This window comes from Sminthopsis crassicaudata, chromosome 3 (assembly GCF_048593235.1).
Source record: "Sminthopsis crassicaudata isolate SCR6 chromosome 3, ASM4859323v1, whole genome shotgun sequence".
Classification (NCBI taxonomy): domain Eukaryota; kingdom Metazoa; phylum Chordata; class Mammalia; order Dasyuromorphia; family Dasyuridae; genus Sminthopsis; species Sminthopsis crassicaudata.
This window is the reverse complement of record NC_133619.1, coordinates 183,546,384-183,571,106: the sequence shown is the minus strand read 5'-3', so window position 1 is coordinate 183,571,106 and position 24,723 is coordinate 183,546,384. Positions and strand designations below refer to the sequence as shown.

General features: G+C 33.5%; 1 long non-coding RNA gene across 9 annotated transcripts in view; it reads left to right on the top strand.

Annotated features, from left to right (window-relative positions):
* The window catches only part of LOC141560912 (uncharacterized), a 506,908-nt gene that overhangs the window by 239,983 nt on the left and 242,202 nt on the right, over nucleotides 1-24,723 (top strand). For all 9 annotated transcript variants that reach the window (XR_012487892.1, XR_012487895.1, XR_012487888.1 and 6 more), the window contains exon 3: nucleotides 6,228-6,309. This is a non-coding gene — a long non-coding RNA (uncharacterized LOC141560912). The remainder of the gene's footprint in view (nucleotides 1-6,227; nucleotides 6,310-24,723) is intronic.

Genomic DNA, 24,723 nt, shown 5'->3' with positions numbered 1-24,723 from the left:
CAGCCCTCTCTGAAATCATCCTACATTTTTACAAAGTAATAATACTCCAGAACATTCATATACCATAATTTATTCAGTCATTCCACAATTGATGGATATCCATTCAGTTTATAGTTTGTAGACACTACAAAAAGGACTGCCACAAATATTTTTGTGCATGTGAGTTCCTTTCCCATCTTTAAGACCTCTTTGGGATATAAGGCCAGTAGTAACACTGCTTGCTGGGTCATAAAGTATGCAGTTTGGTAATTTTTTTGAGCATAGTTCCAAATTGCTCTCTAGAATGGTTGGATTCATTCACATTCCACACCAACAATGTATCAGTGTACCAGTTTTCCCACATCTCCTCTAATATTTGTCATTATCTTTTCCTGTCATTTCAGCCAATCTGAGAGGCGTATAGTGGTATGTCAGAGTTATCTTAATTTGCATTTCCCTGATCAATAGTGATTTGGAGCACCTTTACATATGACTAGAAATAATTTCAATATCTTCATCTGAAAAAATATCTGTTCATATCCTTTGATTTATCAACTTAAATTCTTATAAAGTTGAGTTAATTCTCTATATTTTAGACATGAGACCTGTATCAGTACCTTTGAATGTAAAAATGTTTCCCAATTTACTACTTCCCTTCTAATATTGCCAGCATTAATTTTGTTTGTACAAGAACTTTTTAATATAATATAATCAAATTATCTATTTTGTGATCAATAATGATTTCTGCTACTTCTTTTGTTACAAATTCTTTCTTCCTCCACAGGTCTGAGGGGTAAACTATCCTGTGTTCTTTTCATTTATTTATAATATCATTCTTTATGAATAAATCATGAACCCATTTCGACCTATCTTGCTGTGTTAGGTGTGGCTCAATGCCAAGTTTCTGTCATACTAAGTTCCAATTTTCCCAGCAGTTTGTATCAAAAAGTAAATTCTTATTCCAAAAGCTGGGGTCTTTGACCTCTTCAAACACTAGATTGCTAGAGTTATTGACTAATTTGTGCTGTGAACCGAACCTGTTCTACTGATCAACTATTCTTTTTTTTCAGCCAGTAACAAATAGTTTTGATAACCACTGCTTTATAATATAATACTATATTTGGTAAATCTAGCCCATCTTCATTTGATTTTTTTCCCCATTAGTTCCCTTGAAATTCTTGACCTTTTGTTCTTTCAGATGAATTTTGTTGTTATTTTTTGTAGGTCAGTAAAATAGTTTCTTGGGAGTTTGATTGGTATAGCATTAAATAAATAGATTAGTTTTGGTAGTATTGTTATTTTATTATCCAAGAGCACTTGGTGTTTTTCCAGTTGCTTAGATCTGACTTTATTTGTATGGAAAGTGTTTTGTAGTGCTGCTCATATAGTTCCTGACTTTTCCAACTCTTATAGATTCCCAAATATTTTATCTTATTGACAGTTATTTTATACTATTGACAGTTATTTTAAATGGAATTTCTCTTTGTATCTATTGCTGTTGGATTTTGTTAGTAATGTATAAAAATACTGATGATTTACGTGGATTTATTTTGTATCCTGCAACTTTGCTAAAGTTGTGGTTTACTTCTAATAGCTGTTTATTTGAGTCTTTAGGATTCTCTAAGTATACCATCATACCAATCTGCAAAGAGTGGTAATTTGGTTTCCTCATTATTTGTTCTAATTCCTTTAATCACTTTTTCATCTCTTATTGTCAAAGCTAGCATTTCTAACATAATATTGAATAATAATGGTGACAGTGGCACCCCGATCTTATTGGGAATGATTCTACTTTAACTCCATTACATATGATGCTTGCTGATTTTTAAAAATAGATGCTACTGACTATTTTAAGGAAAAGTCCATTTATTGCTATACACTTTTATTAGGAATGGGTGTTGGATTTTATCAAATGCTTTTTCTGCATCTATTGAGATAATCATATTTTTTTGTTAATTTGGTTACTGATATAGTTAAATATGCTAATTGCATAATAATGCTAGCCCTGCATTCCTTGTATGCCCAGGGATTATTTTCTGTAATCTCTTTGCAATTATTTTATTTTAGATTTTTGCATCAATATTCATTAGGGAGATTGGTTTATAATGTTTTCTCTGTTTTTATCTTACCTGGTTTAGGTAGCAGTCCATGTCTGCATTATAAAAGGAATTTGGTAGAAGTCCTTCATTCCCTATTTTTTCAAATAGTTTATATAATATTGGAGCTAATTGTTTGGTAGAATTCACATTTAAATCTCTCTGGTCCTGGGGATATTTTCTTAGGGGGTTATTAACAGCTTGTTCTATTTCATTTTCTAAAATAGGACTTTAAGTAAGTTATTTCCTCTTCTATTAATCTGGGGAATCTATATTTTTTGTAGGAATTCCTCCATTTTACTTAGTTTGCCAAATTTATTGGCAAAATATTAGGCAGTGTAACTCCTAATTATTGCTCTCATTTCCTCTTCATTGGTGCTCAGTTCTCTCTTTTCATGTTTAAGACTAACAATTAGATTTTCCTCTTTCCTTTTTCTAATCAAATTAAATAAAGGTTTATTTATTGTGTTTTTTCCATAACACCAACTCTTAGCTTTATCAATTAATTCAATAGTTTTTTTTTTTTACTTTAAGTTTTATTAATCTCTCCTTTTATTTTTAGAATTTCAAGTTTAGTATTTGATCGTGGGGTTTTAATTTGCTCCTTTTCTAACATTTTTAGTTGCAAGCCCAATTCATTGATCTTCTCTTTCTGTATTTTATGCAAGTACATTTTTCGAGATATAAAATTTCCCCTTATTACCAGTTTGGTTGCATCCCACAAATTTTGATATGTTGCCTCCTTATCGTCATCCTCATGGGTGAAAGTATTAATTGTGTCTACGATTTGCTATTTCACTCATTCATTCTTTAGGATGAGATTATATAATTTCCAATTTCTTTTTGGTCAATTTTCCCTGACTTTTTGTGATGATCTTTTTCTCTAAATTGTAATCATTCTCAGGGAGGAGGTTTCTTGGGGGGCTTCTGGAGGCAGCCTATATTTCAAGTCAGAATAATCACTCCAAAATGCAGCCAGGAGTTAAAGAACTTTACTGTCTCTTCCCAAATCTAATCTCCAGATCCCTTATTTTCTCCTTCAAGTCTTGTCTCCTTCACTTGGGGCTCGGCTAGCTTTCTGGAGGCCTTCTTCTCTCTTTGGTTCCCAAGAGCTCTTGTATGAATGTCTTCAGCCTCTCATCTTCCCCAATGTCTCCAGCCAGCACGAAGGTTGATATGGGAATGAATCAGACTCCTCCTCCAAGAGTGTGGGATTGTGGGTTTCCTCGAAGTCAATCCTAGTTGTGAATCTCCCAAAGTCCTCTTTGGCCCTGGATCTCCCAAAGTCCTCTCCTCTGAAGTCCCCTGAAGTTCTCCCAGGAAGCCCTCTCCTTGACTCTATCCAGACTCTGACCCTCCCCACTGAATCCTGACTCCTTATATCCTCCCAGAGAATGGGCTTGTGGGTACTCCCTGGGCTTCTGGGAGCTCTTTAAAAGTATGCTCTCTTAAAGGTGTGAATCTCATGTGTGGACCAATGAGCAAATTCCTTTAAAGGTGTAAACTCCTTTAAAGGTTTGAACTCCTTTTAAGGTGTGAACCAAGTACATGACCTTGTCTCAAGTTCTGGCCCATAACATCTCCGTGTAGGGTCAGATCAACTATGCTAAATTACATAATAATTGTCTCCTATCCATTCCAGTGACTTAGTACTTTGTAAGAATCCTAATAATTTTTTGTTGAATGTAATTTTTATTGCATTGTAATCTGAAAAAATGTATTTACTATTCCTGCCTTTCTGCATTTGATTTTGAGGTCTTTATGTCCTAATATATGGTCACTTTTTTATATAGGTTCCATGAACCACCACAAAGAATGTGTATTCCTTTTGGTCTCCATTCAGTATTCTCCAAAGATCTATTAGTATTCTATTTACCTCTTTAACTTCTTTCTTATTTTTTTTTATTATTGTTTGATTTATCTAGTTCTGAGAGTGCAAGGTTGAGATCTTCTACAATTATAGTTTTGCTGTCTATTTCTTCTTTCAGTTAGTTCTCAACTTCTCCTTTAGGAATTTCCATGCTATACCATTTAGTATTGATATTGCTTCATTATCTATGGTACCCTTTAGCCAAATACAGTTTCCTTCCTTATCTTTTTTAAAACTTTCTATTCCAAATTTTTCTCTCCTTCCCCCCACTACCTCCCTTAGATGGCAAGTAGTCCAATACATGTTAAATGGTAAAATATATGTTAAATCCAATATATATATATATATATATATATATATATATATATATATATATATATATATATATATATATATATATATATATATATATATATATATATATATATATATATATATTTATACAGTTATCTTCCTACACAAGAAAATTAGATAATTTTTTGCTTTTGCTTGATCTGAGATCAGGGTGGCTACCCATGCATTTTTTTTTTTACTTCATTTGAAGCATAATAGATTTTGCTCCACACTTTTATCTTTACATGGTAAGTATCACTCTGCTTTAAATGTCTTTGTTGTAAACAGCATTTTGTAGAATTCTGGCTTCTACTAGATTCTGTAGAATCCAGTCTGCTATTCAATTCAACATTATGGGAGAGTTCATCCCATTCACATTTATGGGTTAAAACTACTAATACTGTATTTTCTGCCATATTGTTTTATCCCCATATTATACTTTTCTCTTTCCTTTTCACCTTTCCCCTCTCTCCAGTATTTAACTTATGAGCACCACTTGCCTCAAGCAGTCTTCCCCCTTTATAATCCCTTCCCCTTTAGAGTCCCTCCCCTTTCTTATACTGTTTCCCTACTATTTCTGCATTCCCTTCTATTTAGCCTACCCATTCCCTTTTTGCCTTCCCCCTCCCACATTTTAATAAGATGAGAGAAATTTCTCTGTAAACCAAATATGTCTAATATTTTCTCTTTGAGCCACATAAAGAGTAAGATTGACATAATTCTCACTCCCTCCCTTCTTTTCCTCAAATATAATAGGTTTCATTTGCCTCTTTGTGAGATATAATTTCCCTCTTTTTACCTCCACATTTCCCTTTTTGTGATACAATCCCATTTCTACCTCATTTCTTCTTTATATTATAAAAGTAAAATCATAAAGCTATAATAGAAATACAGGTCTTAAGAATTCTTTTTACCTTTTTATGCTTTCTTGAGTTTTATATTTGGAGGTATTTTTTTTTTCTTTAGCTCTGGTCTTTTCATCAGAAATAAATGAAATTTACCTGTTTCATTGAATGCCCATCTTCTTCCCTGGAAGAAAATGCTCAATGTAGTAGGGTAGTTCTTGGCTGCATTCCAAGTTCCTTTGCCTTTCAGAACATCAGATTCTAGGCCCTTTGATCTTTTAATGTGGAAGCTGCTAAATCACCAGTAATCTTCGTTGTGGTTCCTCTGTATTTTAATTGTTTTTTTGTTTGTTTGTTTGTTTTTATATTTTTCTGACTGTTTGTAATATTTTTCCTTGTTCTGAAAGTTTTGAAATTTGGCCACAATAATCCTTTGGTTTTAATTTTGGGGTTTTTTTCAGGAGGTTTTCAGTGAATTATTTCAATGGTTACTTTATTTTCTGCACATCAGGGCAATTCTCTTTGATGATTTCCTGAAAAATGTCTAGGCTATTTTTTACATCATGATTTTCAGGGAGTCTAGTAATCCTTAGATTATCCCTCCTTGATCTATTTTCCAGGTCAGCTGTTTTCCCAGTTGGGTATTTTATATTTTTTCTTTTTCTTTCTTTCTTTTTTTAAATTTTTTTTTATTTTGCTGGACTGATTCTTGATGTCTCATAAAGTCATTCATTTCCATATGTTCAGTTCTAATTTTTAGTGAATTATTTTCTTCATTTACTTTTTTACTTCTTTTTTGTATTTGTCCAATTGAGTTTTTAAATAAATTGTTTTCTTCTATGGAATTTTTTTTTTCTATTTCAGAATTTTTTTAAGGAGTTATTTTCTTTTTCCATTGTACAATTTTTTTTTTTTTTTCCTGGGAGTTATTTTCCTTTCCCATTTCACAAAATCTGTTTTTCAGGGAATTGTTTTCTTTTTCCATTTTGTCAGTCTATCTTTTAATGAGTTATATGCCCTTTCCAAACCCTCTTCTAAAGTTTTCCTTTTCTTTCCCCATTTTTACTCTAGCTCTCTTTCATGATCCTTTCTAATTTCTTCTAGGAGAACCTTGTCTGGTGGGGACCAGGTTTTATCACACTTTGGGTTTTCATCTGGAGACAGTCTGCTTTTATTCTCAGAATTTGTAAGTTCTTCTCTTTCTTTCTTTTTAATTTTAATTTTATTTAATTTTTATTTTTTATTATACCTTTTTAATTACATGATATATGTATAGGTAATTTTTCAGCATTGACAATTGCAAAACCTTTTCTTCCAACATTTCCCCTCCTTCCCTCCACCCCTTCCCCCAAATGGCAGGTTAACCAATACATGTTAAATATTTTAAATATGAAGTTAAATACAATATATGTATACATGTCAAAAGAGTTATTTTGCTATACAAAAATAATCATACTTTGAAATAGTGTATAATTAGCATGTGAAGGAAGTCAAAAAATGCAGGTGGACAAAAATAGAGGGATTGGGAATTCTTTGTAGTGGTTCACAGTCATCTCCCAGTGTTCTTTTGCTGGGTGTAGATGGTTCAGTTCATTACTGCTCTATTGGAACTGATTTGGTTCATTTCATTGTTGAAGAGGACTACATCCATCAGAATTGATCATCATATAGTATTGTTGTTGAAGTATATAATGATCTCCTTGTCCTGCTCATTTCACTCAGCATCAGTTCATGTAAGTCTCTCCAGGCCTTTCTGAAATCATTTCTTACAGAACAATAATATTCCATAATATTCATATACCAAAATTTATTCAGCTATTGTCCAAATGATGGTCATCCACTCAGTTTCCACCTACTGGTCACTACAAAGAGGGCTGCCACAAATATTCTTGCACATAGAGGTCCCTTTCCCTTCTTTAAAATCTCTTTGGAATATAGGCCCAGTAGTAACACTGCTTTGTGTACACAGTTTGATAACTTTTTGAGCATAGTTCCAAATTGCTTTCCAGAATGGCAGGGGGTATTCACAATTCCACCAATACTGTATCACTGTCCTAGTTTTCCCACATCCCCTCCAACAGTCTGAATTAACTTTCACTGTCATTCTAGCCAATCTGACAGGTGGATAGTGATATCTCAGAGTTGTCTTAATTGCATTTCTCTGATTAATAATGACTTGGAGCATCTTTTAATATGACTAGAAATAGTTTCAATTTCTTCATTTGAGAATTATCTGTTCATATCCTTTGACCATTTAGTAATTGGAGAATGGCTTCATTTCTTATAAATTAAAGCCAATTCTCTATATATTTTGGAAATGAGACTTTTATAAGAACCTTTGACTGTAAAAATGTTTTCCCAGTTTATTGCTTCTTTTCTTACCTTTTCGGCATTAGTTTTGTTTGTACAAAATTTTTTCAATTTGATATAATCAAATTTTTCTATTTTGTGATAAATAATGATCTCTAGTTCTTCTTTGATCATAAATTCCTTCCTCTTCCACAGGTCTGAGAGGAAAACTATCCTATCTTCTTCTAATTTATTTATAATCTCATTCTTTATGTCTAGGTCATGAACCCATTTTGACCTTATCTCAATGTATGGTATTAAATGTGGGTCAATGCCTAATTTCTGCCATACTAATTTCCATTTTTCCCAGCAATTCTAATCAAACACTGAGTTCCTATCCCAAAAGCTGGGGTATTTGGGTTTGTCAAGCACTAAATTATTAATGTTATAATGTTATTTTCCAGGTTTGTTGTTTTTCCAACTAGATATTTACTGATTTTTTTTCTAATTTTCATTTTTTTTTTGGTTCTGTTTGACTGATTCTTGATGTATCAATGAATCATTCATTTCTGTTTGTTCGGTTCTAATTTTTAATGAGTTATTTTCTTCATTAACTTTTTTTATTTCTTTTTATATACGTCCAATTTGTTTTTAAATGAGTTGTTTTGCTCTATGGTATTTTTTTTCCATTTCACTAATTTTTTGTAGTGAGTTATTTTCTTTTTCCAATTTGCAAATTCTTTTTCCTTGCACTTCCTGGGAGTTTTTACCTTTTCCAATTCACATTTCAGGAAGTTGTTACTCTCCTGTATAGCTTATCTTTCCTTTCCCCATTTTTCTTCTAGCTCTCTTTTAAGGTTTTTAATAGTCTCTTCAAGGAAAGCCTTTTGTGTTGGGGGCCAACAATTGTCTGGAGACTCTCTACTGTTAGTCATCTTGGGGTTGAAAATCTACTTTCTTTCTGTATAGAAGCTATCGATAGTCCTTTTGATTTTTTTACTCATTTTTTTTAAAGGCTTGTAGGGTCTGCCTTTAGGGCAGCTTCCTCTGCAGAACAGAGATAGGTGTATGGACAGTACAAAGAGTAGCAAGGTACAGGAGTGCTCTTGGAAAGAGTTCCCCACCAGAAATGACTCAGGCCAATTCAGCAGAACTGTGCCCTGGGAAGAACTCTGCTGTGTGAATCAATGACTGCCTGGAGGCTAGAGACTGAGTTGTGAACTTGTCACTACCCCAAGCCAAATCCCGCTGTGGGGCTGTGGGTATTAACAGTTGCCCTGTGAATTCCTGCAAGGTACTAGAAGTTGCTCTGCCTAGGGAAGCACAGTCAAGTTGCAGAAGTTCTATTGCCCCAGGCTTTGCCCCCCACTGTGCAGATTAGAGGCTGCTCTGGCCTGCACCCCCTTGCTGTGCAGATTAGTGACTGCCCAGTAGAGCCCCATGCTGCAGAATTCACTGCACAGCTATGCTGTGATCTGTGCTGAATCATTTCTGGTTTGGGGTGGGTATAGCCAGATCTTGTTAGGTTCTGGCATTTTTAGAGTATCCTCTACCTTTGGCTTTAATTTCTCTGCTGGTTTACTGCTTTGTAGTCAAGGTAAAACAGGCAGCCTGTGGCAGAGTTGTCTCTATAACTTTTCTAGCCACAGAAATCATCCCCAACCCTGTTCGGCTCTGGATGTTAGCTTCTCCTATTTTCCTGCTAGCCCTAATCTGCTCTGGCCCCTTAGGACAAACCTGTTCTGGCAGTCTTCCAAATTATCTTTGGCCAGTAAGTTGTTATGCTTCTAATCTTCGTGAATTTTTCTAGTCAAATGTTATTTTTGAGGCTGAATTTAATAATTGGTCCTGAGCACATGAGAGGTGCTTAGAAAGTTGTGTGTGCCTTCTCTGCCATCTTAGCTCTGCCAAGTTCTTCTCTTTCACCAAAGCAACTATATATAGTTTGAATTCTCTTTGCTTTTTTACTCATTTAAAAAAAATTAGGATCTACTTTTAGTGCAAAGGAGGTTTTCCAAGCTACCTCAATAGGTTGCCACACAGTAGCCACGGTTGCACTGGGCCTGTTTTGACTCACTTCTGGTGTTGGGTGGGCATGGCCAGGTTCTATGATACTCTGGCATTTGGGGTTCACTATTTACCGTTTTTGTTTGTATTGGATGTTTTATAACTTCTCTGATGATCTATTGGCTTGCAACCAGGACAATATATAGATTCCTCCTTATAAATTTTGTAAATTTTTCATTTGTAAATTTTCCATGGTGAAAAGTCTGCACTGCACCACAGAGACTGCAACTGCTCTGTGTCTTCACAACATACACTGTCCTCCATGCTCTGCTTGCCTGCCTGCACCTGGCCACTCCTGGGTCGAACCACAACAATCTGGCAATCTTTGAAATTATCTTGTGCTGATAATATGCTGCACTCCCAATATTTATGGTTTCTGCCAGTCTAGCATTAATTCAGAGGTTAAATTCTGTAATTAGTTTGAAAGTAGAAGGACAGACAGAAACCTCTTTCCTCTCTGCCATCTTGGCTCTGCCCCCCATTTTGTTTTCTTTCTCATTTTTCCCTTTTTGTTCTATTTTTTTTTGTTCAGCAAGATAATTGCATAAATATGTATACAGATATTAATTTTAATATATATTTTCACATGCTTATTGGAATATTTGCCATCTAGGAGAGGAAGTGGGAGGAAGGGAAAGAAAATTTGAATTCAAGGTTTTGTAAGATATGATGTTGAAAAATAATCCATGCATATGTTTCGAAACAAAAGAGCTTCAATTAAAAAATTAAAAAAAATTAATATGAAAAACAAAAAAGAATTAATTCAATTTTGAGAGTCTACAATATATTTTTTTTTAAAATGAAAATAAAAGTTTTGTTCATTAATTTTTTTGTTTGTTTACAAAAGATATGCATGGTAAATTTTTCAACATTGAGCCTTGCAAAACTCTCTGTTCCAAATTTTTCCCTCCTTTTCCACACATCCTCCCCTAGGTGGCAGGTAGTTCAATACATGCTAAATATATTAAAATATGTGTTAAATCCAATGTATGTATAGAAATTTATACAGTTATCTTGTTACACAAGAAAAATTGGATCTAGAAAGAAAAAAAAAAAAAGCCTGGGATGGAAAACAAAATACAAGCAAAGATAAATAGGAAGAGTGAAAATGGTCCACAGTCAGTTCCCACAGGCCTGTCTTCATCTTCCTTCGTCACTGAAGAATTGTAATTGGTTTGAATTATTTCATTGTTGAAGCGAGCCATGTCCATCAGAGTTGATTATCATATAGTCTTGTTGTTGCTGTTTCTAATGATCTCCTGGTTCTGCTAATTTATTTATTTATATATTTATTTTAGGTTTGCAAAATCAAATTTTCTTTTTTTTATGTTTTATTTTGTTTTTTTTATTAAATTTTATAATTATAACATTTTCTTTATCAGTACATATGCATAGGTAATTTTTTTACATTATCCCTTGTACTCCCTTCTGTTCCGAGTTTTTCCCCTCCTTCCCTCCACCCCCTCCCCTAGATGGCAAGCATTCCCACACATATTAAATATGTTATAGTATATCCTAGGTACAATATATATGTGCAGAACCGAATTTTGTTGTTGTTGTTGTTGCAAAGGAAGGATTGTATTCACAAGGTAAAAATAATCTGGGAAGAGAAACAAAACAAAACAAAACAAAACAAAACAAAAAAAAAATACTCACAATTTACACTCATTTCTCAGTGTTCCTTTTCTGGATGTAGCTGATTTGGTCCATCATTGAGCAATTGGAATTGCATTAGCTCTTCTCTATGTTGAAGATATCCACTTCCATCAGAATACATCCTCATACAGTATCATTGTTGAAGTGTATAATGATCCCCTAATTCTGCTATATTCACTCAGCATCAGTTGAAGTAAGTCTCTCCAAGCCTCTCTGTATTCCTCCTGTTGGTCATGTCTTACAGAATAATAATATTCCATAACATTCATATACCATAATTTACCCAACCATTCTCCAATTGATGGACATCCATTCATCTTCCAGCTTCTAGCCACTACAAAAAGGGCTGCCACAAACATTTTGGCACATACAGGTCCCTTTCCCTTCTTTAGAATTTCCTTGGGATATAAGCCCAGTAGTAGCACTGCTGGGTCAAAGGGTATACACATTTTGATAACTTTTGGGGCATAATTCCAGATTGCTCTCAAGACAGGTTGGATTCTTTCACAACTCCACCAACAATGCATCAGTGTCCCAGTATTCCCACAGCCCCTCCAACATTCATCTTTATTTGTTCCTGTCATCTTAGCCAATCTGACAGGTGTGTAAAGATATCTCAGAGTTGTCTTAATTTGCATTTCTCTGATCAATAGTGATTTGGAACACTCTTTCATATGAGTGGAAATAGTTTTAATTTCATCATCTGAAAATTGTCTATTCATATCATTTGACCATTTATCAATTGGAGAATGGCTTGGTTTCTTATAAATTAAAGTCAATTCTCTGTATATTTTGGAGATGAGGCCTTTATCAGAACCTGTAACTGTAAAAATGTTTTCCCAATTTGTTACTTCTCTTCTAATCTTGTTTGCATTAGATTTATTTGTGCAAAAAATTTTAATTTAGTGTAATCAAAATTTTCTATTTTCTGATCAACAATGGTCTCTAGTTCACCTTGGACACAAACTCCTTCCTCCTCCACAAGTCTGAGAGGTAAATCATCCCATGTTCCTCCAATTTATTTATGATTTCGTTCTTTATGCCTAAATCTTGGACCCATTTTGATCTCATGTGGGTCCATGCCTAGTTTCTGCTATCCTAATTTCCAGTTTTCCCAGCAGTTTTTCTCAAATAATGAATTCTTATCCCCAAAGTTGGGATCTTTGGATTGTTCAAACACAAGATTGCTATTTTTATTCACTATCTCGCCCTGTGAACCTAACCTATTCCACTGATCAACTAGTCTATTTCTTAGCCAATACCAAATGGTTTTGGTGACTGTTGTTTTATAATATAGTTCTAGATCGGGTACAGCTAGACCACCTTCATTTAATTTTTTTTTCAATACTTCCCTTGAAATTCTCGACCTTTTGTTGTTCCATATGAATTCTGTTGTTATTTTTTCTAGGTTATTAAAATAGTTTGGGAGATTAGTTTAGGGAGTATTGTCATCTTGATTATATTCGCTAGGCCTATCCAAGAGCACTGAATGTCTTTCCAATTATTTAAATCTGATTTTATTTTTGTGGCAAGTGTTTTGTAATTTTGCTCATATAATTCCTGACTCTCCTTTGGTAGATATATTCCCAAATATTTTATACTATCAATCGTTATTTTGAATGGAATTTCTCTTTGTATCTCTTGCTGTTGGATTGTGTTGGTAATGTATAAAAATGCTGAGGATTTATGTGGATTTATTTTGCATCCTGCAACTTTGCTAAAATTCTGAATTATTTCTAATAGCTTTTTAGCAGAGTCTTTGGGGTTCTCTAAGTATACCATCATGTCATCTGCAAAGAGTGATAGTTTGATTTCCTCATTTCCTACTCTAATTCCTTGAATCTCTTTCTCGGTTCTTATTGCCGAGGCTAGCGTTTCTAGTACTATATTGAATAGTAATGGTGACAGTGGGTAACCTTGTTTTACTCCTGATCTTACACGGAAAGGTTCTAGTTTATCGCCATTACATATGATGTTTACTGACTGTTTTAAATATATGCTCATTATTATTTTAAGGAATAGTACATTTATTCCTATACTCTCAAGCGTTTTTAGTAGGAATGGATGTTGGATTTTATCAAATGCTTTTTCTGCATCTATTGAGATGATCATATGGTTTTTGTTAATTTGCTTATTGATATGGTCAGTTATACTAATATTAAACCAGCCCTGCATTCCTGGTATAAATCCTACTTGATCATAGTGTATTATCCTAGGGATGATTTTCTGAAGTCTTTTTGCTAATATCTTATTTAAGATTTTAGCATCAATATTCATTAGGGAGGTTGGTCTATAATTTTCTTTCTCAGTTTTCTATCGACCTGGTTTAGGTATCAGTACCATGTCTGTGTACTAAAAGGAGTTTGGTAAGACTCTTTCATCCCCTATTTTTTCAAATAATTTATATAACATTGGGGCTAATTGTTCTTTAAATGTTTGGTAGAATTCACATGTAAATCCATCTGGTCCTGAGGATTTTTTCTTAGGGAGCTGGTTAATAGCTTGTTCTATTTCTTTTTCTGAGATGGGACAAGCTATATTTTTGAAGGTATTCTTCCATTTCATTTAAGTTATCGAATTTATCGGCATAAAGTTGAGCAAAGTAGCTCCTAACTATTGTTCTAATTTCCTCTTCATTAGTGGTGAGTTCACCCTTTTCATTTTTAAGTCTAACAATTTGCTTTTTATCTTTCCTTTTTTTAATCAGGTTTACTAAGGGTTTGTCTATTTTGTTGGTTTTTTCATAGAACCTACTCTTAGTTTTATTAATTAATTCAATAGTTTTTTTTTTTTTTTTACTTTCAATTTTATTATTCTCACCTTTTCTTTTTAGAATTCCAAGTTTTGTGTTTGTCTGGGGGGTTTTAATTTGTTCCTTTTCTAGCAATTTTCGTTGTAAGCCCAATTTGTTGGCCCTCTCTTTCTCTATTTTATGCAAGTAGGCCTGTAGAGATATAAACTTTCCCTTATTACTGCTTTGGCTGTATCCCACACATTTTGATATGATGTCTCATTATTGTCATTTTCTTGGGTGAAGTTATTCATTATGTCTATGATTTAATGTTTTACCCCATCATTCTTTACTATAGATTATTTACTTTCCAATTATTTTTGGTCTACTTTTCCCTGGCTTTTTATTAAATGTAATTTTGATTGCATTGTGGTCTGAAAAGGATGCATTTACTATTTCTGCCTTACTGCATTTGATTTTGAGGTTTTTATGCCCTAGTATATGATCAATTTTTGTATAGTTTCCATGAACTACTGAGAAGAAAGATCTATCATACCAAACTTTTTTAGTATTCTATGTACCTCTTTGATTTCTTATTTATTTTGTGGTTTGATTTATCTAATTCTGAGAGTGCAAGGTTGAGATCTCCCACTATTATAGTTTTGCTGTCTATTTCTTCTTGCAGCTCTCTTACTTTCTCTTTTAAGAATTTAGATGCTGCACTACTTGGTGCATATATGTTTAATATTGATACTGCTTCATTATTGATACTACCTTTTAGCAGGATATAATGCCCTTCCTTATCTCTTTTAATTAAATCAATTTTTGTTTTTGCTTGATCTGAGATAAAGATGGCTACCCCTGCTTTTTTGGCTTTGCCTGAAGCATAGTAGATTCTGCTCCACCCTTTTACTTTTAGTTTGAATGTCTCACCCTGTTTCAATTGTGTTTCCTGTAAACAACATATAGTAGGATTCTGACTTTTAATCCAGTCTGCTAAATGCTTCTTCTTTATGAGGCAGTTTGCCCCATTCACATTTATGGTTAGAATGACTAATTCTATATTGCTTGCCTTCCTATTAACCCCTGCTTATGCTTTTCCCCTTTCCTTCCCTCTTACCCCCTACCAAGTATTAAACTTGTGAACACCACTTGCTTTTCACAGCCCTCCCTTTTTAGGATCCCTCCCCCACCTTAAAGTTCCTCCTCTTATTTTACCCCTTTTCCTCACAATTTCTGTATTCCCTTCCCCTTAGCTTACTCCTTCCCTCTCACTTTTCAATGAAATGGAAGAAGTTTCACCATAAATCGAATATGTCTATTGATACACACTATGTTCATCTCCCTCCTTTCTTCCTCTCAGATATAATAGGTTACCTTTGCCTCTTCATGAGATGTAGTACCACCACCTTACACTTTTTTATGATGTAATTTCCTTTCCACCTCTAGTTTCTAGGACACATTATACATATGTTATTTACATATTTTTTGGCAGAAGTATAATTCTCAAGATTTCCTTTTATCTTTTTAGAAATCTCTTGAGTTCTGTATTTGAAGATCAAACCTTTTATGTAGGTCTGGTTTTTTCATCAAGAATAGATGGAATTCATTTATTTCATTAAATGTCCATCTTCTTCCCTGGAAAATGATGCTCATTTTTGCTGGGTAAGTTATTCTTGGCTGCATACCAAGTTCCTTAGCCTTTCAGAATATCATTTTCCAGGCCCTTCGTTCTGTTAATGTGGATGCTGCTAGATCCTGGGTTATCCTTATTATGGCTTTTCCATATCTGAATTGCTTTTTTCTAGCAGCTTCCAATATTTTTTTCCTTTGTCTGATGGTTCTTGAACTTGGCCACTATATTTCTTGGCGTTTTGATTTTAGGGTCCCTTTCAGTAGGTGATTGACGAAATTTTTCAATGTCTATTTTAAACTCTGTTTCCAAAATGTCTGGGCAGTTCTCTTTGATAATTTCCTTGAAAATAGTATCCAAACTATTTTTTTCCTCACATTTTTCAGGGAGACTGATTATTCTCAAATTGTCTCTCCTGGATCTGTTTTCCAGGTCTGTTGTCTTTCTAATAAGGTACTTGATATTCTTTTCAATTGTTTCACTTCTCTGGTTTTGCTTGACTACCCCTTGGTTTCTCCTTGAGTCATTCATTTCTACTTGTTTGAGTCTAATTTCCAATGATGTATTTTCTTCACTCACTTTTTAAAATATATTTTTGTAATTGTCCAATTGTGTTTTTAAGTGAGTTTTTTCTTCTATGGAATTTTTTTCCATTTTATTTTTTAGAGAGCTGATTTCTTTATCCAGCTCACTATTCCTGTTTACCTTGGAGTTGTTTACATTTTCCAGCTCACTAATCCTGTTTTCCTTGGAGTTGTTTGCCTTTTCTAATTCACTAATTTTATTTCTCAATGATTTGATCTCTTTATCCACTCTGGATAATTTCTCCAGGCTCTCTTTTCAAGCTTCCCTTTCTTTTTCCCATTTGTCTTCTAGCTCTCTTGTGAGAGCCTTTTTGCGTTCTGCTCCTTTAACTTAGAATCAGTTCATGTAAGTCTTTCTAGGCTTCTCTAAAAACCATCCTGTTGGTCATTTCTTATAGAAAATTTCTTATATTCCCTAACATTCAGAATACATAATTTATTCAACCATTCTCCAATTGAAGGCCATCCATTCAGTTTCCAGTTTCCGGCCATTACAAAAAGGATTGCCATAAATATTTTTCTACATGTGCATCCCTATCCTTCCTTTAAGATCTCTTTGGGATATAAGCCAGTAGAAAGACTGCTGGGTCATAAGGTATGCACAGCTTGATAACTTTTTGAGCGTAGTTCCAAATTGCTCTCCAGAATGGTTGGATTCATTCATGTTCCACACCAACAATTTATCAGTGTACCAGTTTTTGCACATCCCCTCTAACATTTGTCATTATCTTTTCCTGTCACTTTAGCCCCTCTGAGAGGTGTGTAATGGTATGTCAGAGTTGTCTTAATTTGTACTTCTGTGATCAATAGTGATTTGGCTATGATATGATATGACTAAAAATAATTTCAGTTTCTTCATCTGAAAATTGTCTGTTCATATCCTTTGACTATTTATCAACTGGAGAATGGCTTGAATTCTTATAAAGTTGACTTAATTCCCTATATATTTTAGACATGAGACCTGTATCAGTACCTTTGAATGTAAAAATGTTTCCCAGTTTATCGCTTCCCTTCTAATCTTGTCTGTGTTAATTTTGTTTGTAGAAGAACTTTTTAACATAATATAATCAAAATTATCTATTTTGTGATCAATAATGATCTCTAATTCTTTTTTAGTAAAAAATTCCTTCCTTCTCCACAGGTCTGAGAGGTAAACTATCCTATGTACTAATTTGTTTATAATATTATTATAATATTATTCTTTATAAATCACGAACCCATTTTGATCTTATCTTGTTATACAGTTTTATGTGTGGGTCAATGCCTAGTTTCTACCATACTAGTTTCCCATTTTCCCAGAAGTTTTTGTCAAATATTGAGTTCTAAATCCTAAAGCTACTGTCTTTGGGTCTTTGGGTAAAGAGTATATTACTAGAGTTGTTAACTGTTTTGTCCTGTTAACCTAACCTATTCTACTTATCACCTATTCTGTTTCTTAGCCAGTACCAAATGGTTTTGATGATCATCGCTTTATAATATAGTTTTATTTTAGATCTGGTACAGCTAAAAAATAAAAGATTTTTAAAAGACTTTTGGTTGTTATTTTTTTGTCCTTGGACACAATATTTGTATGAAGTTCACTTGTATTTGAAAAACAAAGAGATATTTGCTTTTAGTTCAAATTATTTTTGTATGAATACTATATAACTCTGTTCAATGTTCCCACATACCCAAAAGGATGCTTCATGATACAGATTCTGATATTTCATTTAACTGCATGGGGGAAAGAGATAGGTTTTTTTGATGAAATGTGTCTATTCAGATAAATTTGCTGAAATTAAAATTGGAAACCTCTTCTAGGCCCTTAACTTATTTTTCAGCATCATAAGGAGTTGAAAATTATGCAGTAATATATGCCTAGGAAAGGAAAGGATCCAAAAATAATTCAGTTCCCTATTTATTTCTCTCTCTTTTTTTTAAACAAAACCCAAACCAAACAAAAAATAAATATAAGGCTGTGCTAAAGCCCCTGATTCTAACGCCTCTTGCCTCTTGAACTTCAATCTCAAAGTTTGTCTCTGAGGTCTTGGATCATGAAAGAAGCAGCCCATGTTCTAAGGTTCATCATCTTAGCACATGAAAAAATTATCTCAATCTCTCTAAAACAGAGGGTTACATTCAATAGGTTTGTGTAAAAGAAGACTGGAACAAAAAGACATCTGTTTAGGCTGAGCACAATAAGTAGTTCAAGAACTGCTGAATTATCTTTCTCATTACAAGCCATGTTCATATAAAATTCCTTGCCAGGTAGTTTGCAAAAAAGTTGATAAATCCCAATGGGCGACTACCAATTCATGTGACCTAACTGGGGAAGCCACAGCCTTTCACTTTCCATATGCTAAAAATTTATACTTCTTAAGAAATAATGCACTCAGCCTACCTTGGAAGAATGAAATCAATTGGATGCCTTTAAGAATCACCAGTAACAGAAGTTTTCCTCCACTGTCTGAGTTTGCTTATACACATAACCTCATTTCTTCAGCTATATATGCCATAAGCTATCTTCATTCAAAAGGTTAATGCATTCTTTTATCTATTGATATTGATGTGTTGCTATTATTGTTATGGTGTATATTTTAAGGAAATAGGAAAAAAAGCTAGCATATACAATCTCAGTTCAACTTGTTTTGTTTTTAATAGAGTCCCATGAGATCCTAATTTAGGTCCAGGAGCACATGTTCTCACCTCTAGCCTCTTGTTTTTTTTTCCATTGTAAGAAATGATGTCATTTGATAGACTAATTGTGCTCAGGACCCTCAGTAGGTGTTGAGAAAGCATCTGTTCTCTGTTCTTTTGATGATGGCAATGGCCCACCAGCATACTGAGGGTGCTGCTGGGGCTGCTGTTGTTGATCAAGTCACTTCCTGAAGCAGTTGGCAAGCAGTGCCCAGTCAGCAGGGAGTGGTGAGGGTGGAAGGGAAACCAATCAGGCATGCTATAATTTCTATCTGATTGATGAATATATCAGTGTGGAAACAACCCATTAAAAGTGGGTCTGTGATAGAGAAGCACTTTCCTTGCTTTTTCCATTCTTCAATCTTCCTTTTTAGTATAATAGTTGGAAAAAATATTTTTATGAGAGAATAAGTATTTTAAACAATGTTATCAATTTGAAAGAAAAATGCAAAAATGATAGCATTTTATATCAAGATCACTAAATAAAAGGAAGGGCAGGTTTAAGTTCTCTGAGGAAAATGCATTGGAAATCACCACTTATATTGAAAATTTTAATAATGTGAAATTTGCTTATCTCCATATACTCCTAATCCTCAACTTCTTACAGATAGAGTAAAAATAACGCTATCAACTCAAAATTTATTTGGAAAAAGTGGAATGACTTCTTTTGGTTAAAATTAATAGACTTTAAAATATTTCTTCTTAATTATCATAGCAGTTCTACCTTAATGCAAAAAAAGAATAATAATCATTCTTTTTATTATTATTATCATTGCAGTTGTTATTCCTTATTTCAGTGTGGCAAAGAGAGTACTCCCTTAATTATCATCTTTCAATCTACACATAATCATATTTTAATATATTTATTTATTTTTGACATAGGCAAATGTTTGAAATTTTATTTTCTCAGTTTCACAAAAGAAAGTTTGGTATCATTTATCTCTGGATAGAAGAATCCATCCTGATATTGATTATGTTGCATTAGATTTTTAGATTCCTCTGTAAATGTGTAAAGCCTTTAAACATCGACATTTCCCAGGGGCTTAACAGAATCATCCCTCCTCTGACCACATAATTGTTAAATTGTGCATGTAAAATGGCTCCAGGATATTCTGTCCCTTTTCCAGCAGGTTATCAGGGAAAACTGGCCAGGGAACATTGTTTTGTTTGTGTATCCTTTAGGTTAGGAACTCAAAGGTCAATAGTTGCCAAAAGCATTTTCACTGAGTAACTACTTCTTTTCTCAAGCTCTGTAACCTGCCTTGCCAGTGATCCTTATCATTTATTACTAAATGAAAATATTTAGCTTCTAGGCCAAAGCCACCTTTTACACCAAAGTCAAATTATATTAGTTTAATGAAAAATTCAGTTTACTTTTCAGCATAATTAATCATACTGATTAATTAGATATATAAACATGTATTACATGCCTATACACCAGACTTAGTAAATAATATTGATTTCTGTGATGTTTCATCTTATAACTATCTTTCTGAAAGCATGTGTTTTTTTTGTTTTTGTTATTGTCTGGGAAAAAATAAGTTGCTTTACTGCAATGCTGGCCTTCAGTAAAACAATAATTAAGTACTTGGTGAATGATAGTGTTTGGAGATGCATTATTTGTGGTAAGCATTAAAACATTTTTTTTTTAAATAAGAATGTTTTTGCTTTTAATTTGAATGTTAGAGTAAAATAGTTCTATTAATATACCATGAATAATGTTAGAATTGGATTTTTAGAATATTTTCAGTAATTCTACTCTTCGTAATTTCTGCTCTTCATAAGTGTTTTGTATGAGTTACACTCCTGAGCAGTTGCCATTGGTTGCTCCATTGGTCAAATTGCTACTATTAGATTAATCTTTAGTTTTGGAGGTTAAAATAGTTGCAGCAATTAATTGAGAAATGAAAGAATCCCCTTATCCCAAAAGAACAGTCCACAAAATTATGATCATAATTATTTTCCTAAAAGTATGACCTAAGTCATCTTCATAATGAAAAGTTCCAAAACCTGCAAAATACATATGCCTGAAAGTTAAAGCACTGAAATACTTGATTTTTAAAATGAAATGTGAAAACATATTTGACATTGATATTGGATCAGATTCCTATTCTTATGCTGAAGACATAAAATAACTTGCAACCTCTATATTTTTTCTTTGCCTAATTGTGGCGATTTCACCAGAACAAGAAATCTAGCTAATGAATATGAATCCAGAAAGAAGAAAAAAGAAAACAAAGGGAAAGGATGATGAGAAAATAACATTAAAATATAGACAAGTCATCTAAGCAGCAGATGAAATATCATGAGGCATTTGAAAGAAATGAAATGAAAGCAGATTGTCATCAGATCTTCATTTTTTTTCAAAAGTTTGATACATATTTCTTTGGGGAATAGTTTGCAAATGATATATGGAATATGTGAAATACAATTGTAAACAGACATACAATTTACCTAGCTTACAATCTGTTTCATGATCTTTGTTCATGCTTAAGAAAAAAAGACAGGGTATACAACTTGGAACAGAAGTGTACAAAAAGTATGCTGAAATTGAATTATTAGAACTGACATTATTAATATTTTTTTAATATCCCATGGCTTTCTCATGATTCTTTGCATGCCACATCTTTCGCTAACTCTGGGGCCTTAATCATTTTAAGATTTGCTGTGTTCTCAAATAGCTGTTTGTACGTGAGCACAATCTCTTTGAATGGTAATAATAAATATGCATGATTAAAAAGAAAACTATAGTCAGAAAATCGTATGTCTGAAGTATTAACTGCTATATTCAGTGTTTCTTACACCCTCTGTCACTGAACACATGTTGCCCTCAGGTCTGTAACTGAGCTGCTCTTGGCCTTTTAAGGCAGTTGCTAAAAACTAAGTTCACTAAAAGGCAATGCATGATGAGGGTGAAGGAGTGGGGGAGGAAATGGGAGGGGCAAGTTGGTGAGAGATGGAAGAGAGTCCTTGAGCCACTTACTGTCAGAGCATGGGAAAACAAAATTCCATGGCTTCTTTGGCTCTTGTTCCACTCCACTTCATCCGCACACCAACAGTGCCTGGCCACTTGTCACTGACCCCTGCCTTGTCCCCTTTTATTTCCTCCTTTGAGGTTGTACATGTGCGATGAAGCTGAGCAAGACCACATTTGGAAACTGATTGTACAACAATGTCCAGCACAAACCATGCAGAGATTTTAGCTGGCAGTAAGCAGAACCAGTGTTCTTAGGATGAGAACATTTCTTTCTAGGTGGTCAGCACTGAGGCTTGGGTTTCTCTTTTTTGTATGTATCTGACTATTACAGAAGCACTGAAATAGAAATAAATTATATAAGGCTTGATAAGGGAATAAAAGGTGAGAAAGAGACAGACAGAGAGAGTGAGGGGGGGGAGGGAAGAAGGGAGGGAAAAAGAGAGCGTAAGAGGGAAGGAGGGAGGGAGGGAGAGAGAGATTCATAAATTTACAAATCATGGGTTTCACCCTGTTGGTATCATTTCAGAAGACATTGGTGTAAAAAATACAATTTGTCAGGCCTACTCAGTACTAGCGCTCCCTAACGTTCTAAGAAGTCAGTTTTCTTTCTTTCTTTCTTTCTTTTTTTTTTTTTTTAATGATAGTTATTAAAAGGTACAGTTTGGAGAGACCATATGTTGATCTAACTTAAATGGAAAAGAGTTTTGAGGAAAAATAAGGAATTGCAGCTGGTATCTACGGTAGTTTACTATTTTTGAATGGCTGTTTAGTATATGGTATTTTAATTCATAGCACAGATTCAAATTGGACTTTGGCTATGCATACTGGGATATACTGTATGGTGCTATGAGTAATGCTGGCTCTCTAAAATTACAAAGTAGATGGATGTTAAAAAGGCAGCCTTGCCATTTCTAAAATCTTCTTGAGTACTTTATACAAAACGGAAATGCAGACAGGCTATCTATCTTCTTTCCATATGGATCCATAAGCACAGAATTCATAGACTGGATTTTTATTCAATATATGCATTGAATATGTCATAAACTACTTATCACACATGGTGTGTGGCTAAAGATGAGAGAGGCATTGCCATTGTTCAAAGAACAGTGTGTTTTGTTGTTGGTGGTGGTGATGATTTTTTAGTTTTTTGTTTTGTTTTTGTTTTGCTTTTTAATTTAAAAGTTTATGGCTTATCATTACCCAGTGCCTCAGGCTAAAATAGTTGCATCAGATAATGCCAAAGAATATATTTTTAAAATTATATTTTCAATTAAGAAGCATTGTGTTTCTTTTTTGTTCTACCTCTCCTTCCCATTAGAAGAAAAAAAAAAAGAAAAAAATAACAAAATCTTATAACAAATATGCAGTATAAATTCAAAGAAAATTCCCTTATTGACCTTATCCAAAATAACATGTCTTAATCTACAACTTGAGTTCATCGACTCTTTGTCAGGGAATGGGTAGCATTTTTTATTATTCTATGGAATCATGGTTAATAGTCAGTAATTTTAATAGTCAGTAATCAGAACTTTTAAACCTTTCAGAGTTCAAAGATATAGGTGTAGCATAAAATGTTCTCCCAGTTATACTCACTTTATTCATCACTTGTTTATAAATGAATTTTTGGTCAGTTTATTTAATTGAATAAGATATTAAACTAAAATTAGATAAACAACAGGTCTTGAGAACCTGATGTCGAGCATGTCGCAGTTTTCTGAATTTATACAAATGGTCCCCAAATCTATTGTGTACCCTGTACTGATCAAGACTTTTCTATCCATCTGAGGTACACAAAGAGTTAAATTTTGCAGCTTGAGATTGAAGTCAAATCAGGGTAAAATAAGTATGCTACTCTCCATGTATTACTTTATTCTATGTGTTTTGGCTATTTCATTGGACATTTCAATATGGTTCACTGCCAGAATTTTTTGGTCTCTTTATTAGTGGTCACGTCACATAGTGTTTCTTTTTTAATATTCTGCTAAGCCAAGGAAAATCTTACTTAGATTTCACCACCACTGAAGGCAATTAACTTGTAATATGAGCTCCAGCATCATTGTGTATTACAGAGAATTAAAAATATTTTCTGTTTAGGTTGAGATTGGGTTTTAATCCTCTCTCATGAAAACTCTAAGGAGGATTTACAGCATATGGACTTTACTATATAGACTTGCTAAAACTGCTCCAGTGTAATGTACTGGATATTCTCTAAATTTAGAAATCACCAAATAGGACTGAGCATAACACAACTAACTGACCCTAAAGAAGCTATTATGCTTTCCAAAATTCATTGCCATAAGTAGGCTCTAAGAAGTCACAATACAAGGTATTAATATTTGACTAAATATGAACAATAATTATTCTCATTTGTGCCCTTACAGGGGCTAGTCATTATTCTAGGAACTAGAAAAAAGAGATACCATAATGATGTTCCTTTATTTGGAAAGTATTTATTTTCAATCCTTGACTGCCCAGACAATGGTCTTTGAGCATCTGAATTGATATAAGCCCAAAAGTTACCAAGAAAAAAGTTATATGAATTTTAATGTGAATTTTGTATGACATTTCAGTCTTCTAGAAGTTCTTTTACTTTTTTGAATTCCAAAATTTCATGCATTGTATATGCATTTTAAAGTTTCAGAAGATATCTTCCATAAATATTCTAAAACAAATCCTTTCTAAGAGAGACAGTTAGTCTGTATGTTTACATTATATTCTCAGATCTGTGTAAATATAGATTCTTCACAATGTGAAAACTTTTTTGAAGTATTTTGAATGAGTTCATACTAATAAAAGCAAAAACTAGCTATATTGAAATATAATTCTTATGTGTATTAGTCCTCAGGGTATTGTATCTTGTTCTACTGATTTATGGAGAAATGAATGCCATGTTTCCTTTCTCCTTCCCTTTCCCCTTCATCTGCATCCCTGCATTCCAAAAAAAGAGGCACTTTCTCACTCAAGGGATCCCTTAATTTGACCATGAT